General features: G+C 34.7%; 1 protein-coding gene across 8 annotated transcripts in view; it reads left to right on the top strand.

Annotated features, from left to right (window-relative positions):
- The window catches only part of RhoGEF2 (Rho guanine nucleotide exchange factor 2), a 289,609-nt gene that overhangs the window by 177,250 nt on the left and 92,048 nt on the right, over positions 1-20,311 (top strand). The gene's annotated exons all lie outside the window — the stretch shown is intronic.

The following is a 20,311-nucleotide window of genomic DNA, read 5'->3' as shown; positions in this document are numbered from 1 at the left end:
CAGTCACTATTCTAACTTTTTTTTAACGATAATTTACTTCAAGATTGATCATTCTTCTAGCAGTGTGTAGGAAAGGCTTACATTTTGTTCTAATTTTTGAACAATTCGAAGTTGACAACCTTGTATAGAGTTTTTTTTTACGTTTAATCGTCTTCTCTATCTACAGGGTGTACTCATTTGGCTAAATATAGTTCTCTGAGTTTTCCAGGTTTTTCCATAACTTTGGCGGATAATTTCCAGATTTCTAATAAGAAAGCTATTCATGATATGCGTTAAAAATATGATTTTTTTTATTGTAAAACAATAACAACTATTGCGTAAACGTTTTTAAGACAATCAGTTTTAAAGAAACTGCTTTACTTCATTTTAGTAAGTCTAAGATCACAACATTTTTAATGACTTGAAGTTTCGTACTAGCAAAATTGTGGAAACTTTTAAGAAGTTCTATTTATCTCAGAAAAACTAGAGATCATGGGGAATTCCAAAGATCTTAAGCGGAAGTCCTCGAAATTTTAGCCCAGATTATTGGATTGGCTAAAAAATCTATAAGCGTAAGCTAAGAAAAATTCAGGATAATTCCATGATGTGCTGAAATAAAATTGAGAACCCTTAAGATGTACAGATTCAGAAAATTTATGAAAACTTCATAAATATTTCAGAAACTTCACAGAAATCCAGAGAATTCCAGGGTAATTTAAAGGTGTTCACGAGAATTCCATTTATTTTAAAGCAGAACCGAGATCTTAATAAGAATTGAGAGCTTTAGGGAAGCTCCGAGAACATCAAGACAGATTATAGAATGAAATGGCAGCTAAAAAAAAAATCAAAGAAATTGCAGAAACCTTAGGGAAGTTTCAAGAAAATTTCCGGGAATATCCGAAAACTTCGGTTTGCGCGGAGAAAATGTCTGGAAAATATAATAAAAATTATATGAACATCCGGAAAAGGTGAGAGTATTTCAAGGATGTTATATCATGGAAATTTAAAGATCTAAAAAATTTCAAAAATTTAGCCAAGTTGATTAGAGAACATCAACGAAGTTACATTAATTAAAAAAATGCGAGGACTTCGAGCAAGCACCGATATTTTCAAGAAATTCCAGAGAACTTCTAAGAAATTTAAATATTTTTAGATTGTTTCGTTATATTCAGTGCAGTTCCGAGTACTTCGAGGACGATCAGATAACATCACAAAAATCCCATTAACTTAATGAAATTTGCAGCGACTAACAAGCAGTTCCTTGGAAGTATGGGATATTCCGCGAATTCTATGATTGATCTGAAAAGTTGAGAAGATTCAGGGAATTATAAATATATATCAGAAAACTTACCGGAACATTTGATAAATTTAGAGAAATTAAGGTAAGCATAGAAAACTTCAGGGCTGGACTTTCCAGGGAAAATTAGTGATTTAAGGCAAAGTTCCGTGAGCGTTTATAAACTTTATAAAACTTAAGGAAAATTGTAGAACTCAAAGGCAATTCAATCAATTCCAGTAAAATTGTGGGTTCTTTAAAAAAAATACTAAGATATTCAGGGCAGTCTAGAGGATTTTAAGGAAATTGAGAAAAATTTTGACAGTTTTTAAAGCATCAGGAAACTATAGACTATTGAAGAAGCTATGAATTAGTTTTGAAAATTGACAAATCTTGAGAACTACAGTGAAAATTATAGAACTATACACTGCGGTTGCTTTTTACGCGGTTTATCGTTATACACTGCAGTCGCTTTTTACGCGGTTTTTTTTACGTAGATTTCAGAATTTACGCGTTTTTTTTTTTACGTGGCACGTATTTCCCGCGTAAAAAGCGACTACAGTGTATTAATTATTTCGTTGCGGGAGCTTAAAGAAGTTCCTGAAATTTCAGGTTCGAAAACTTCAAAGAAGTACAGATATCTTAAGAAACATATCGAAAACTTCAAAAAAGTCTATGGAACTTAAGGGAAGATCCGAGAACTTCAGGAACTTATATGGACATTTCGGGAGCAATTCAAATAAGTTTAGTAAACCTCCAAAACAAGGAGAATTTCAGGGGAGTTCAGTTCCATTAGTTTCACTAAATTAGCGGAAAATTTCAAGAATTTAATTAGTTTCAGGGAACTTGAGAGATGTTAAGAAAATTATTGCGGTTTTCACATATATCCAGAAGTTCACGGAAGTTTAAACATTTTTAGAATTAAGTTCAATTAAATTCAGGGTAGTACAACAAGCTTCATGAGAACTGCAAACACTTTCGAGAAGTTTCGACAACTTCAAGAAAGAATCTCCTCAGAGCAGAGATATTCCAGAGCAGCGAAATTACATAAATTTTAAAGAAGTTTAGAGAAATTCAGTAAATTTTTAAAACTTTAGAAAAGTTTCATACTCGTTAGGAAAATTGTGGAAACTTTAGGAAGTCCGAAAAAGTTTAGAGAAGTTAAAAACAATGATGAGAAGTATTGTGAGCATCAGGCTAGTTTCTCAAACTACGAAAAAAAACTTCAAGGCAGTTTCATTAACTTCAGGAATATTTTGGGAACTTTCAAGTTGTTCTGAAGACTTCAGAATAGTGCATTACATATTCAACGTCGATTTCGCATGAAAATTCACTTGGAGTTCTCCTCATCATTTGCTCGTATTCTCCCGAAACTCCCATGGAATTATTTCAGAAATTCACTTGGAACGTTTGTCTGAATTCTCTAAGAAAATATCATAAAAATATAGTAAGAATACTTCTCGCAACTATCCAACGAATCAAATTTCCTTTTAATTTTTCTAGGAATTGCCTTGAAATTATCCTCAGTCAGTAATAAATCCTATGGAAAGATTATCAGAATTTTTATTGAATTCTTTTCAGATTTCTTTTTTAATCTCACTCCTTCCATTGGAATTCTACTCACAGCCTCCTAAGAATTCATTTTCATTTCTCCTCACAAATTCCTTAGATATCTCCCCTTAATTTGTTTGGCAATCTCTCCTGGAATTATTTCTCGAATTTCTTTGAAGATCTCCTGGAGTAATTTTCAAATTTAATTGTAACCCTTCTTTTAGCATCCCCTTCACCCCCTAAGTATTCACCGACAAATTACGAGTGCTTATGCTCCGATTTCAAATGTGTGAATGAAAATAACTAGGAAGATTGAATGTTTTTATTTTAAAATGCATTCTTTTTTTTTAATATCCTTAGTAAAAATATAATAAATTTCCTGAGTAATGATAAGATTCCCTGAGACTTCCAGGTATTTTCAGGAGAAATAGAATTCCCTGAGAATTCCCGGTTTTTCAGGATTATTCCAGACAGTAGACACTTGGACGTTTAGTCATAAACTTTCTATTGATTCTTTCGTTTTGAAGGTTCCTATCGTACATATTTAAGTGTTTATGAGATTCTAAATGAATAAGTCTAAAACATCAAACATTTATTTAGTATGCCATCAGAACGACTAATTCTCTTCCCATAGGTCACTTTTTAGTCACTTTTTTACAACTATAAGTCACTATTTGGTCACTTATGTCTTAAACATGGTCGCTAAAATCACTACTTTTGACAGCATTGATCGCTACCAGCCCTGTATTTGTTATAATAGTTTTAGATTAAACCATTGCAGTGAAATCATTTAGATTCAAAACAGAGTTTAATTGTGATCGAGACGAAAGATTATAGGATACAATAGTAAATAATGGGACCTCCCTTAGCTCAGTCGGTAAAGGCACAGCTACAAAGCAAGATCATGCTGGAGGTGGCTGGGTTAGATTCCCGGTCCGGTCTAGGAATTCCCTGGGCATAGAGTATGATTGTACTTGCCACACAATTATACTAATGCAAAAATGGTACAGGCATCGAAAGCTCTCAATTAATAACTGTGGAAGTGCATCTAGAACACTAAGTTGAGAGCACGCAATAAGCTAATATGCCATACGCAATAAGCTTGAAATGCGAGGAAAAAGAAAAATAGTAAGTAATTTGTTTAGTAAAAAAAAATCTGAAATAATATTTCACTTGACTTGACGGACAACAGTTTTAATATAATTTACAATTTCATATCAAAATCATAGCTAAATAGACTGTTTTTTTATGATGTTCTGTAACTCGATACCTCCCTAATTTGATGGTACTTTGGATATCTAGTAAGGGAGAGTCGACTGTTAAGGATCACTTTCAGTTGACTAACATACTGAACCGACTGATTCATAATTATTATTAACTAACCCATAATTGAGGAATGACTGTACACCGTTTTTAATTAATCAAAACATTATCGTAAAGATTTATGGATTGGTTTTGAATAAATCAAGCGACTCATTTAGTTGAATGAAACTTTCTACTTTAACAAATGCATTCTATAGTTTTGCTATTAAAGATAATTTTCCCCCAAATATCTTCGACAAAATATAATTGAGCGCGTTAAGAGAAGTAATCATTGAACAATTTCGTTTCATGCTGAATATCACCAACCGGGAAATTTTCGAGGATTTGATCGGGAAAACCGAGAATTTTTTAATGAAAATTCACTGGACTGTATTGTGTTTTAAGTAGATTTGAAGCATTCAAAAATTATCCTGTTAAATTAGGTGGTATGCAGACTTCCAAGGTAGATCTGGAGTATTTAAAATCTTCGAGATTCACAATGAAAATGAAGTCGTCACTGTTTTCCAAAATGATGTTGGGTAAATTACGGCTTCGGGACTTCTTTACTTCAGTTACCCCCAGACGATAATAGGTTGCACCTTCCGGAAACAACCCGAAACATCTGGAATCGGGTCGTAAAGATCAAAATTTTTACAAGTATGTGCTCCAACGGTTCTGAAATAGAAAGTAAAAAAGTTATATACCTATGTAACGGGTGCATGAAAAAAAATGTTGACTGTACATAAAGCACTCACAAAGTTCATTGGTCACGGTGCGGAAATTTTTTCAAATATGTTTCAGAGAATCACAAGTCTATTCTTATGATGTTAATATGCATGGAATGTTCACTTGGTCAAATGAGTCATTACTAAGACAGCTGAGTTTTTCCTGAATCTTGAATTTGGTTCTGCCGTTCGGCGTTCTATGAAAATTCGCTCAAAACTTAACAGGATTTTATTTGATTGATCTCAAGCATTTCTTTTAAAATAATTTTCCTTCACAGAGTTCTTTTCAGAATTCTTCTAAAATAAATTTGAGATTCTCTCTAGGAGTACCGTAACAATTTCTTTATAACAGACCAGAAATTCTCTGCAAAACACTCCAAAAATGAAATTCTTTCTTCGATTAGATTCTCTTCGAATTTTAAACTTTCTCTACACACTTAGAAAAATTCTTGTAAATTTAGGTGCTCTGAGATTGACATATACGAGCGTCAATGTTGACATAAAGTTGAGTTATAACAGACGCGAAATAAAGCTCAATCAAACATACTTTTCATCGAGAAACCAACTTTTCAGTCTCGGAGCACTTAATATTACATGACATGTTTGTTTACGTCTCATCTTTTATGTCAAAGATGGATTCTGTCACGTGTAAAATTAGTTATTTCTAAGTGTGTAGGATTCCACAGAAGCATCCTTCCAATTATTTACTAATTGGCTGGAATTCAACTAGCATAGCCCCGCAATTCAAATCAGAATTGTCTTAAGATTTTGCTTAGAGTTAACTTGGAGTTCTCCACTAAATTCTTCTGAAAATTTACAAAGAATTTTACTTAAATTATCATGAAATTTATTCCGAGAAGCCCTTGACATTGACGTTGTTATTTTTTCTCGGATCATTCAAAAGAGGACGTTTTTTAGATACTTTCAATCTCTCGCCGATTTCGCTCTATTCTTAAAAATGCCGTTCACATTCGTTCGGCACTTTTTTTTTTAGCAACCGAGGATGTCTATTGTGGTCTATCGTGAAATCAAAGCGTAAAATTTCAGTTAGAACTTAACAGCCACGCTACGAAAAAGACATAGTTATACCTTTCAAATGAAGTAATATTTATAGACAATAGAGGGTGCAGAAATGATACTTTATCAAATTCCTTAATTGCTTCCTACTAATTGGGTCAAACCCTAGACACACACACTAAAGGAACGCAATTATTTCCACATAAAAATGCATATTTATTCATACGTATGCATGCATCTCCTGCTCGACTTGTGCCAATTTTCCATCTAAAGAGCTTTTTAATCATTTTTGTTCTATGTTGTACATATACCTCCAATGCAGCCGAGTCGTAACTCGTACATCCACCCGCTATAAAGTAACACACGAACGGGACTATGTGTCACCGATCACATCCTATATAGAGAGATAATACTGTCCGTCCCTGTGTCCACCTGTCCAACAGTTTTGACATGTGACTTAATTTTGTCCGAGTTCTGTTCCTCTCGTTCTTCTTTGCCTCCTGTGCTGAGCACCTTAATTAGGTCAGAATGCAGTCTCCAGTCCCTGTCTGTGAATCCTTCTGCATCCTCTTCACTATCCTTTCCTCCAGGCGAAACGTTGGCAATAGTTATCCGTCCTGTTTTGCGCAAACTCCCAGCCCAATTGCTCCGGTTTTACTACGACGGGAAACATAAATGTTTGCAAACGAAATCGTTTCTCGTTTTGCAATATATCGCAGACCAGAGTGATGCACACCGATAGAGGGCTACAATTCCCTGTTTCAATGATACACGTGGATGGTTGACATTTCATTTTTCCACGAACTGATCAACTGAGTTTTCTCCTCTAGGTAGGCAATGTGGGTGGCAAACGACCAATATGGTTTTCATGTTTTGCAATCATCCGGAAAACGGTGATATCATCGTGTGTGGGTGGGCGGTGGATTAGATAGTTGAAGCTGTCCTCAAGAAGTTAATTTTTTAACAGGATTACACCGTTACGTACTTGAGTGCAGCTTAGCCCGGTTAAGGTTGACCTGAGCTTATTTAGAATAAATTCAATATTTGAATGACAATTTTAGAACCACGTGATTGCCGCTTGCGAAAAGCGAACTATAGATAGCGATGTTTGAATTTGACTGGTTTCTTCAATTTACTCTTTGTACGGTTCACGGTGTCTCCGATTGAAAATATTATCTGAAAAAAATAAGTGGTAGGGTAGAGAACTACTTCGGCCTGATCACCCATGTTGGGCCTATCGAGCAGAAAACATCAAATATATCCATGATTTCGGCGTTTGCGATTCATTTATACGTTTGGTGCATCCTTTGTTTCAAAGCTACCAAGTCTTCAAGAACGCATGGTATGAATGTTAACACCAGGGTGGCCAGTGAACCACCGGAAATGTGCTCATGGAGCTCAAATGTCACCTCGGGTTGGTTACGAATGACCTAAAATGTGTTAAACAAAACAATTAAACAATAATCGTTAGTTCAACGACAGATAAGCTTAACTTAAATTTTAAACAAGACGTTAACAGCAGAACTTCAAGTTAAGTTGCTTTCATTTAAAATGTCTTGACTGCATAATGAAAGCACAATATGATATCAGACTAATGTCGTGACAATTGTAATCAAAATGAGTATTCATTATGATAGGAACTGCAATCTTTAATATCGATTTGCTTTCATTTTGTTAACCGACTTTGCTCGGGAAGTCTTTCAGCGTGAGAAGCTTGGATGCTAACCATTTACACCAGGCCCGTATTCAGTCAAACATTATGAATGCAAAATCAGTAATCAAATTGATTTCATTGAAAGCAGGATTAGTTTTCCGTTTGATTCAACAGTGTAAAATTTTGCTCTCATTTTTGATGTGTTAAGTCAACCAAAATGAGATCAAATGGAGTATTCAAAATAAGTTACATCATAACAGCAAATTGATTTCAATTTGGTCTCTAACTTTGCTCGGGTACACGGTTATTTTTGAACGCCTTTTTTGTTTAAGGCGTGTGTTTGGGTTTTGTTTTTTTTTTTTAATAACAGGGAAAAAAACGGGAATTGAAAAATTTCATTAGAATGGACACCCTGCATGGAGATACATAGTTCATTCAATATATCAAAAATCATTGCTACAATCCCAAGTAACAATTTTGGTTTTATGAAGGTCCTGTTGACCATGACTTGGGCTTGTAGAATGCTTTAAAATTTCGATCAAACTTGATTTGTTACTTGGGATATGCCTCGGAAGAATGTTTCAAAGAAGTCTGCTATAAAAATGTTAAACGCGGGCCGCCCGGAAAAAAATAACCATACAATTATCATAAAATAATATACAATCACAACAAAATCTATTGCCAACAATCGATCTTATTGTATGTATATCATACAAGTAAATTTAAAATATTGTTATTACAATACATTTACAATACGTCCCATATGGTATGAATTTTCAGCAATAGAAAAACAATAAAATAAATGGTGAATGGCTCAAGTTTGTTCGGGAAAAAATGATTTTTTGTACGGTTAAGATACATAACAACCCCCTTGATGTATTGTAGATTTCCCCATTTACCATAGATTATATTGTGGAAACAATAAAGTCAATGGTTATTTCATCGTTGTGAACAATACCATTTATTTTAAGTACAATAAATTCTATTGTATGGTTACAATATACTTCATTGTACCTCTATCGTTCATTTTTTTACGGGCGTACGTTGGGCAGGCCTGTCCTAGAGTGATAAAAATAGTTCCACAGGAAACCCTAAGTTCAATCTTTCACTTTTCAGAATTCAGCCTAATGCCCCCTTTAGGCCTATTGACCCATTCGCCTAGTTGCCTTTGATCTAATAGTCGTACCCTTCACAGGATTCGCAGGCATTCAAAAATTGTGAAAATCTCGATACACAGATACACATCGAAATCCATCCCCTGCTATGTATCCCATTTATCTGATTGTATGACGAAAGGACAAAAGACAAAAGGTCAAAAGACAAAAGTTCAAAAGACAAAAGGTCAAAAGACAAAAGGTACTTTAACGGATAAATTCCAGGTTTATAATAAGAAGGCTATTTTAACGCATTTAAATTAAAAATATGCTTTTTTTTTTGTAGATTAAAAACAACAGCAATTTACCCAAACTTTTTTAAGACATGGCAATCAGTTTAAAAGAAACAGCTTTACAATCAAATCCATTGAATGTTGAAGTTTAACACTTACCTAATATCTCACTTAATAAAGTTAAAAAAAACTTAGTTAATTTGAGTAAGTCTAAGATCTAAAATTTTTCAATATCTTGAAGTTTCGTATTCCATGTTCAAGATATTGAAAATTTTCAAAGTGTCAGAATCAAGGAAAAAATAAATAATTTATTTTAAGTTCGTAATTGTAGTAACTTTCGAGAAGTTCTGAGTAATGAAAAGAAATGCTGAGGATTTTAGTGAAGCTCCATAAACAAACTGCGGGAACATATGGGAAGTTAATACGTTGAAAACATGGAGAACTTACTGGAAGCTATAAGAAATGTTTAAGAAGTTCTTAAAAGAAAAACATTTAAAGCGTCTGTTTTTTTTTAATTTTTTTTTTACTCAATATTAGTCCACTGTGGATCTATAAAGTTCAAAGTGTGAATGTAAATAACGAGAAACATTAAATGCTTGTATTTTAAAACTAATTATTTTCTTTAAATATCCTTAGTAAAAAAGTTATTAAATTTTCTGAGCCTTCCAGGTATTTTAAGGAAAAATTAAATTTTCTGAGGATTCCAGGTTTTTGCAGTTAGTAGACCCTGACTAATACCGTGGGCTTGGCCATTAAACTTTCTATTGAATCTTTCGTTTTAAAGGTTAATATCGGACATAAGAGATACTTGTTGAATAAGTCTAAAACAGCAAACATTTATTTTCTCTTAGTTCACTTTTTAGTCGTTATTTTTACAGCTATAAGTCACTATTTGGTCACTTATTTCTTCAACATGGTCACTAAAATCATTATTTTTGACAGCAGTGATCGCAACCAGCCCTGAGTTTCATAATACATAAAATATTATTATTCGGAAGTAATGTACTTGTTTGTAAGAAAAATAATTTCTTCTATTTTTCTTAGATTTCTGTGTGCATAATTATATTGTTTTCCCTCGAATGGTAACGATCTTTTGTCCCTCTTTGGACCATTCGACCATTTGTCCATTAGACTTTTTGTCTACCTTCTAACTATTCGATTTTTTGTAGCTCTTTGGATCATTCGTCCTTTCGTCACCATCCGAAATTTAGTCTTTTCGACATTTTATCCTTTAGACCATTTGTCAAATTAACGTTTTGTCCCTTTGGAACCATTTGACCATTTGTCCATTCGACCTTTTGTCCCCTTCCCATCATTCGACCTTTTGTCCATTCGACCTTTATTACCTTCGATCTTTTGTTCTTTTGACGTTTTGTCATGAGGATCTCGTAGTATGAACATTTTTAACATCAAAATGCACCATTTCATGCGCACATTTTTACAATAACCCCAAAACAACAAGCCAACAAACTTGTAAGAAGTAATCCCGAGCAGGAGAAAATAACTTATGAATACCTAATTCTGACCTAAAAGCAAAATTTGGTAAAGACCAGTACCCGAACCCGAGTAGGAAAAATAACTTATTAATATCAAATTCAGGTATAAAAATATCATAACTGGCAACCTAAATATGGTATTAGTGAGGCTGACATAAGGGTAAATTACCAAAAATAATACTTGAAAAATATTCTACGAGTAACGAACTAATAAATAATTTAGTTATTACAATAACAAACGGATAACTGACGCTTTTTTAGATGCCAGAATACCATATTTTGTTATTTTGAAGGTCTTCTAATACCAATTCAATAACTCTTTTAGGTGTTATTGTCTAAAAACTTGTTATTTTGGTTATTTTGGCATTCATTTGATATTTTACAAAATATTTCGATAACTGAATAATATCAAAACAAGGTTTTATACCACAAGCATACCACATTAAGCTATTCATTTGTTATCGATTAGCTATTTGTTCCTGCTCGTGAGCAGGAGAAAATACCTTATGGATACCAAATTCAGTTATGAAAATAGCATAACTGGTAACCTAAATATGGTATTGACAAGGCTGACATAAAAGGTAAAATACCAAAAATAATACTTCAAAAATGTTCTACGAATAACGAACTACTAATTAATTTAGTTATTATAATAACGGACGGATAACAGATACCCGAGCAGGAACCGATAGCTAATCGATAACAAATGAATATCTTGATGTTGTATGATACCAGATTTCGATTTGCTTGTGGTATAAAACCTTGTTTTGATATTATTCAGTTATCGAAATATTTTGTAGAATATCAAATGAATACCAAAATAACAAATTGTGATCTTTCGTTTTTTAGGCATTAACATCTAAAAGAGTTATTGAATTGGTATTAGAAGACCTTCAAAATAACTAACTATGGTATTCTGGCATCTAAAAAAGCGTCTGTTATCTGTTTGTTATTGTATTAACTAAATTATTTATTAGTTCGTTATTCGAAGAACATTTTTGAGATATTATTTTTGGTCTTATGTCAGCCTCACTAATACCATATTTAGGTTGCCAGTTATGCTTTTTTCATACCTGAATTTGGTATTAATAAGTTATTTTTTCCTGCTCGGGACGCTTGTTTTTATGCCAGAATACCTTAACTTGCTATTTGAAAGGTCTTCTGAGGTGTTATTGTCTAAAAACTGAAAGATCAAATTTGGTTATTTTGATATTTATGTGATATTTTACAAAATATTTCGATAACTGAATAATATCAAAACAAGGTTTTATACCACAAGCATATCAAAATTAGGTATCCACATTAAGATATTCATATGTTATCGATTAGTTATCGGTTCCTGCTCGGACAGGAACGAATATCTCGATACCTTAAATTGGTTTGGATGAGCCTGACATCAGAGGTAAAATACCAAAAAATGTTCCCACAATACCATTCCAACACCAAATTATGATAATGCAATACCAAAAAAATACCACACAGGTATTATTTTGGTATCCAAATATCATTTTTGTTATTTACAAAGTATTTTGCATGCAATTTTTTGGTATTATTCTTTGGTATTTTACCTCTGGTCAACACCAAAATTTGGTATCAGGTCAGAATTAGGTATTCATTAGTTATTTTGTCCTGCTCATCCATACCTATTTGAGGTATCGATATATTCGTTCCTGCTCGAGATGCTCTGTCGTTTTGATGAAAATTTTCTTTTCACGAAAACATCACCCTTGGGAACAACCGTGCTTGAGCTTCCAACCAAACCAAAAACCATATGTGTAGGTGGCGTAATCGGCAAATGGAGCAGCAGCAAAGCGAGCAACGTCGACGCGACAAAAGCTCCCGCAAAAGCAAATATCTATAGCAAAATAAGAAAAGAGAGAGAGTAGCACATTATCACCCCATATGAGCTTATCCTGGTTCTGCTTCCCTATAAACTCTGAGCTATACCTACCTACAACAGCTAAACGTACCTTGCCGAACCACGCGAACCCCAAAGAAGAGGGATGACGCCGATGGTTTGATAACTCGCCGCCTCCATGGATTTCGCTTGCCATCAGCTCTGGCTTCTAGCTTTGACCGCCTTGGAAATGGTCCCGGTCGGTTAGTTTACGTTTGATCGTCGGTCGTTTAGTGTCAATCCCGGGACGGGCGCGGACGAAAAACCCCAGCGAGCGCGTGCTTGTGTTCCCTAGCCCATCTCTCTTTATTCTCTCGGTGGGTAAAGGGTGAAAAGGCAGTGGTTGGCGGTGCTGTGTGGCAGTTTTCCCTTGACAAATTTGACGGTGCACACTCGTGGGTGGGTGGCAGAGCGGGAGGATCATGACGGTTTTATTGCGATTTTCGCGCGCGGTTGAGTAAATTCGTTGTGCCATTTGACGTGGCGGCGAGGCATCTACCGTACGTAGTAGGAAGGCAGTGGAGTGGCAGTGGATTCGACATTAACCGGGACACCCGGTGTTGTACATATGTGCGTCTTAATGTGGAAAATTAGGCGGAAGAATTCGGAAAAGTCGATATAGTTTGAACTCGTTGGGTGCAGTTTACCTGTGAATGGATGAATCGATTTTTCTATAGGGGAACGTGGGAGTCTGTTTTTCCTAGGAGTGATACGACCGGTTAATTTGCGTTTTATTGATAAATTTTCGGCATAGCTGATGGTGCGCCGACCAACAGGCGGACGGGCGTGATGGCGGTGGTGATGGTATTATGGTGGCGGTCTGTTTACACGGTCGGTGGAGCGAGTATAGGGTGACCGCCGCATCGCAGAGAAGTATCAAAAGCATGCAAAGAAAAAGAGGGTAACTTGGGAATGTCGAAATGTTCTGGTTCTGGACTGTTTCCCGTTAGACTTTTGAAATACTTGAGATTTAATAGCTACGAATGGATTTTGGATGGTACGCTAATTGAATGGTAATTGGCGTTTAAACTCCAATGCATATTCCGTAATCTAGTATACATTCAACTATGTTTGGGTAGCTGCAAAAGTATCACGATCACGTACCAGAAACGTTAGTTAGATACTATGATGTTTTCAAATGTGTGTTTTTTTGCTTAGCTTACTGGTCTTCGACAAAGTTCTCCAGTTTTTTTTTTGCAAGAAATAATAAACTAACCTTAACTAGAGGTAATCATCTGATCATATATCATTTGTTCTACACAGTCTTAATCAATTTCGATTTAATTTAAATACAATACAATCAACTGAATGAAATTAAGACAGGGTGCCTACTACCTGGAAAACCGGAGATCCTCGGAGAAATGTATTTTACCTAGAAAAAAAACTGGAGTTCTCAGGGGATTTTGAAATTCTCGTATCAAGCATCAAGTAAAATATAAAAATTAGAATAGAAACATTTTATATTTTTTTCAACATTATCTTCCTCGGTATTCACTTTTGCTCAATGCAACATAATAAACCTGGAGCTTTACATTCTAAAACTAAAAAGAGCGTTCCTGATGCAGCTCCCAACCCCTGAATCGAAACGTTGGTGATGATAAAACATACTGTAATCAGCACTTTTTCTGGAAGACTGAAATGCCGAGACAAAATTATTAATTCTTCAAGATCTAAGAAAATCCCTGAAAATTCAGTCCTTTCTGAAGTTTTATGTGCTTTGCTGAAGTTATTTTAACTGTTTTAAAGACTTCAATGAAGTTGTCTATACTTCCAGACTCCTGAATTTCTCAGAACATTTTAAAACTTCTCGAAATTTTCCAGAAGTTTTTTGATCTATGCTAAAGTCCCCGCAATTTTCGAAGCATTCTAAACTTCCTAGAAGCTCATGGAAGTTCCCTTAAAATCATTAAACTTCCCTGAACGTCTCTGGACTTGTATAAAGTTTCCCTTTCTTCATAAAATGCATACATTTTTCAAGAAGTTTTCGGCACTTCTCTAACATTTCATCATTTTTCCAGATATTACTGGATCTTCCTGAAGACTCCGTTATTTTCCTGAAATGGTTTAAACATGTCTGATATTTTGGGATTTTGCATAATTCTACGAAACTTCTTGAAAGCTCCTGCTATTAAGTAATGTAACTGCTCTGAACTCTGAAGTACTCGAAAAATCCCTAACAATAATGAACTGCCCGGAACTCTCTAAATTTTTTCCAAAGTTCTCTGGACTTCCCAAATGATCTAGGAACTGTGCTGAAGTTTTAAAAAATTCCTTGAGTATTACGAAACTTTCCGAGAAGTTCCTGTAATTTCCTATAATTTAATTCTGCTTTGATCTACCATGATGTTCTAGCCATTCTCAAGTGCTTGGTATTGCCCTGGAATAAATGGAACTGCCCTTACAATCTTTGGACTTCTCTGAACTTCCCTGAAATTTCTGGAACTTCTTAAAGTTTCTCAGTTTTCCTAAAGTTTATGGAGCTGAATTTATCGAAACTAACTAACAAACTTCAAGTACTCCTGCAAGTCGGGATCGTTCAAATTTGGCACAGTTGTTGAGGACCTCAGTACAGATCGAAAGAGCAGTGGGAATCAGGGGCTTGTGATCCGCCATACAAACTTGACCCACCCTAATGGACATTCTTATAAGAAACCTATATCTTAAAAAAACTTTTTCATACCTAAGTGCACTTTTCTGAACTTGCGTAGCTCTACAAAGCCTTGACACCAGCAATGTTTTATTCTAATTTAAGATGGCGCTGCATGAAATTCATATGCTTTTGAATGAAATGCAAACGCTTAGATTTAATTTAGTACAGAGAGGTTACAGTTATTGTTAGACAAACTTTTTTCCTATATAACTACCCTTCTTGCAATGTATTCTGTAGATGTAGATAATTGAGTCTTCATGAAATAAGTGTCATAGGGTAGATGTACCAGTTATGGCTATGCGTTCCTATTATGGTGTGTTCCAATCATGGCCTATGTACATTCCCTAGACAATTATGGAGCACACCATTATAGGAACTTTTATCCATAACTGGTACATGTACCCTATTTAAAAAATATTTTGGAGAAAAATTAATTTTTATTTTCAAAGTTTTTGGTGTAGGAATATATTTTTTTAATATTTTGTTTATGATAGTTAAGATAATTTTTCTATATATTTGGTATGTTTCAAATGACATTTTTTTTTGTTAAAAAAGAAATAGTTGAAACCCATGCAAAGTTGCTCAAGTAGAAGAAATTCATTCATCCACAAAGTATCATTGGAATCTGAGAGGGCACTCCCAACCCCACACAAGCTTTAGGGTGAAATTTGTCATCTGGCTCAATTACCCTACTTAGTAGAATTAACGAAAACAAAAACGCAAAACCATAAGAAATTAGTTGAAGGCACAGAAAAAAAATTTCTCCTCTAGTTCTACAGTTCATTATATTTAAGATTTGACTTCAGGAACATGTTTTAGACAAATACACGTACTCGGATTTTGAAAAAAGGATAATGATCTAGATGTGAGAAAATTAAAACCTAAAAATCGAAATCCCTCAATCGCAACTATAGGAGATTTGAAACTTTTTGGTCTCTGTCAAATCACCTTAATTTAAAGTTTTAATTGAATTGATCATAAATTCCAGAACAGCCCAGATGATGGTAATTTAAGCTTTGATGTAGGGCGTCCAAAAACTTTCTAATTATATTGAAATTCATGAGCATGATTGATTGCCCGTGGTTACTACTCCGTTACTGCCAGATCACCTGTAATAACACAGAGAACCAGCAGATGATGCTTGAGACTAACAATCATCCTCAATGTGTAAAAACTGGTGATCTAAAACTAGGTAATACCAGCGCCGGCCGCTTTTGAATGCAGGTCAAGAAAGGAATGGGAAATCCTCTGCACTTCCACGAGAAATCCTCTGGGATGTTGGATAAAACGGTTGGGTTTGCAACAAGGTTCCTTTTTTCCCTTGATTTAGTTTTCGTCGATCTTGTTTTCCGTACTGCGTATCAATGTTACCGACGCCAGGGAGGCAACTCCCACACCTGGACCCTACCTATTGACCCATCAACTCATGAACCGGGGACGAACGGCTTTACTTCCCTTCACAAGGAAGGCGTGATCAGAAACGCCTCGGAAAATCCCGGCAGTGCCAACTGGGATTGAACCAAGGCCTTTTGGGGTGGCAAGGTTCCTGTTTTGGCAAACGGTACACCGAATTAAAGTGATGTGCACGAGTTGAAAAAAAAAGCGACTACCGAATAATGTGAAGGGACATGAATCCCATTATGTTCTGCTCAATTAGCAAAAACTGTCGCTCTGAGGCCACCGAGCCCCTCATACCACAACACTCCACTTATAACCGAGTTGTTATGATGGGGTTTGAGTTTGAGCCCACGATCCTCTCATCAGTAAGCAAAAACGGCTGTCTATGGCAGCCGAGGCGTTCATATTAGGACACCGACATACCACTTTTGTTCGATCGAAAAAGTCACTGCGACCGACGATCTTTCAAACCCGGAGAAGTTAAACTACGGAAAAACATTTATGCATCTTCAATAAATTTACGCAAGATGAGAACACAACTTATAAAGCTTTCATATTTTTCTTTTACTTTGTGCTAAATTTGGTCACCTTTTGAGATTATGGTAAGATAATCGAAAAACTTGCATAAACAATATTAGGCCGAAACAAATTATATTTTTTTTACTTTTTCACCCTTAAAAAAATCGCTTGCTTATAATCTGTGTAAGATTTTTCTTGGTATTGAAATTATTAAACAATAAATTATAATTCTAAAACTGATTTTAAAGAATCTGAAGAATTTTTTTCGTTTTCCTCAACTCTTAACTGCATTTATCCTCGTGATTGTTGTTCATACTTTTCAAACATATATTTTCTTTTTTTAACTATTTAAAATTTTACCATACACTATATTTTGCTGTTAACTGTATACCTGAACGAGTTTGTACATGAAATTTCACGAAATGTCGTTGAAAATATAACTATAAATTTTTATTGCAGTTGTGCATTTGAATCTTTTTGTTAAGTCTGCTCATAAAACTTGTAGCATGTTTCTTAAGCCGATGTCTACAATCTATTTTTTTCAAGAATTTTCCCAGGATTTCCTCAGCAATTTCAAAATTTCCTAGATACATTTTGGGATTCTTTCTGGAATTCCCCACAACATTCTAGAATTTATCTGCAGAACACTCTAAAGATTCTTTCCAAAGAAATCTTGGCATTCATTTTATAATTTTCTTATTTTTTCAATTATTTTGCAAGACTGATGAAATTTATTTCTATTGCTTTCTTTAACCCTTTGCCTGTAACAAAAAAAAATCTTACGTTGTCTGTACCTTGGGGTCAATTTAACCCCAAATTCAAAGTTACATATCTCAGCAACGAAAAAAAATTTATAAAGTAAATTTAAGGTACTTTCAGTTAAAATTATCAGACTTTTTTTTTTTTTGAGGCTGATCTCTCGGGGCGGGGGGATGTGAGTGAATTATAAACTAAACTCTTTCCCTTAGGATAGTCCATCTGAACAACTTTGCTGAAGACGGGAACCATTCATATGAGCAGGATCCCAAGTAACAATTTAGCAGCCTTTTGGCTTTCACACTGATTTATTGTGGTTTTATAACTGCAATAAGCAATCTTTTTAGTTTAAATACAGCATTTAATAGTGCCACACATTCTTGGTGAGTGGTTCAGCATTTTGTTGTTTTAAAAACCTTTCAAAGTCTGACGATAATGTCAAAACGGGTCTGTTGTCACATGAATTTATTGGTGTTCTATCATTATAAAAGCAATTATAAAACCGTTCGGAGAACAAAACGCATTTTTTCTGCTGCTTTTTTGTGTCAATAAACTGTATCACAAAACCCCCTACTGTTTACTAAAAATGTGGATCCTCGTAGAGACAGAGAAAAAATAAATCCATTGAATTTTCAAAATGCAGGATCACAAGGAAATGCCAAAGGATAGCCGAGTAATAATACTAGGAATAATTCTAGCGATGCTGTCGACGGAAGGGAAAAAGAATCCAATTCAAGAACTTCTTGGGAGGCCCAGTAGCTCCGACTGAACCGGTCAACAATGACAGCACAGCCAACTGAGAAGAGTGAAGTGAATGCGGTTCACGAAGCACTGGAAGCCGTCAAATTAGACCCTTAAAATTGATGGGAATACCCACAATATTGTCAATGGCATTTGCATCACGTTCTGAATAGAAACAGACCAGCCTTCTCCAGAAATTGCGTTTCGATGATGATCTGAATAACATGCATCAGTGCCAAGCTGGGACTGCGGAAAACTACTGACAGGATGCTTCAGAAACTGTCTGTCAGCTGGCAATTGGCTAACTTCCTAACCATACTAGCGATTTGATTCGGCGAAAGGGTCAACTGTTCCAAAAAGCCCAAACTATCGAAAGATAAACAAATGTTGACGTTTAACTTTTTCCAGGCAACTTTGAAATCATTAATGCCGTCATAAAACTAAACGGAATAGGATCAAGCAAAATGGCCTCAGATAAAAACGATTCAGTCTGCAAATTATCTTCATTAAAGCCGAATTAAAACGTTTTGCATTTCTTGTTAGCGATTTCATGAAAGCAAAATAGCTTCTTCACAGTTGGCCAATGGAAAATCAATTTTTATGCCACCGCCATATTGGTATTATTCCATTTCGTTTTTTACTATCTTCGTTTATCAAGATGTTTTTCCTTGAAAATAACTTTAATCTCATCAATTCATCAATGAGCAGTAATAGAGATTACGACAATCATCACACACAATGATTAATATAAAAAATAACTATACTTTGTTTCCTAAATTAAAAATTATAAGTAAAGGCGGACTCATTTTTTTTTTCGATCTTCCGAAGCACATTTCACATTAGATTTAATCTATCACCTAAAAATAGACCACTAAATGAGAACTGTTTTGATAATTTTTGTATTTTTTTTTTCACTTTAATGATGAGGAAATTTATGTGGAATTTTAATTGAACAATAAATGTGACAAGATCGGATGATATTTATGTATCCCGTTTTATCTTGATTGATGCTTTATTTATAGTGTGCACAAGTATTGATGCCAAATGGCTTTTATTGTAGTTTTAATAAGGATTCCAAATGGTTCAAACAGCTTTCATCGTATAACCTTTTTGCAGCATATCAATTTTGAAGTGCCTCGAAAATATGTCATTCAAACCCTTCTTCGGGGTCGGCAACTAGACAGATTCTTAGGTTTTGGAGGATATAATAAAGGCAAAGCAGTCTTGATCAGGGTTTAATGAATGTTGTTTTATAGTAGCCTTGTAGTACTTCATAAAACGTGAAATGTTACTTGGAATAATGTGTATTTAAGAAGACGCAACTTGATCATTTTCGTCTTAGGGCCATCTAGTGGGTATATTATGTCATAAACTATCCATAGTTTTGGAAACCTTGTATTCCTGAACATCTTTGCAGGAGGAAGCAACATCCTATATTGATGGGATCTCGTGATATAAACATCTTCTTATTATTATTATTATTATTATTCTTCTTCTCCTTCTCCTTCTTCTTTACATTTTAAGCTTATTACTTATTGCAAATTAGTTTACTGCGTGCTCTCAACTTAGTGTTCTAGATGCACTTCCACAGTTATTAATTGAGAGCTTAAGTTTTCAAGATTTTTGGAGCAGATTTCATCTAGTATTACAGAGCTTCGGTGGGCGCATCTTGTCACGAAAGAATTAGTAAAATCCATTGACAAATAAAAAAGTCTTTCGAAAAGTTACTGTTACAGGGTCAAATTGACCCCAAGGTACAGAAAAAAGGTTAACGTATTCTTGAATTATTCAACCCAATTTTCTTCCGGAATTTCCTCTAAATATCCTTCTGCATTTCTGGGGTTCTTATCCGAATACCTTCACAATTATCCTTTAAATATCATCCTAGAATTACCCCAGAGATCGTTTCAGAGGGAATCTCTCTGGTGTACCATTGAAATTTCCTCCACAACTTTTTAGCATT

Source organism: Ochlerotatus camptorhynchus, unplaced genomic scaffold (genome assembly GCF_037179485.1).
Source record: "Ochlerotatus camptorhynchus isolate MF236.1 unplaced genomic scaffold, CSIRO-AGI_Acam_v1.1 ptg000308l, whole genome shotgun sequence".
Classification (NCBI taxonomy): Eukaryota; Metazoa; Arthropoda; class Insecta; order Diptera; family Culicidae; genus Ochlerotatus; species Ochlerotatus camptorhynchus.
Note: the sequence above shows the minus strand (reverse complement) of the source record. Positions and strands in the feature narration are given on the sequence as shown.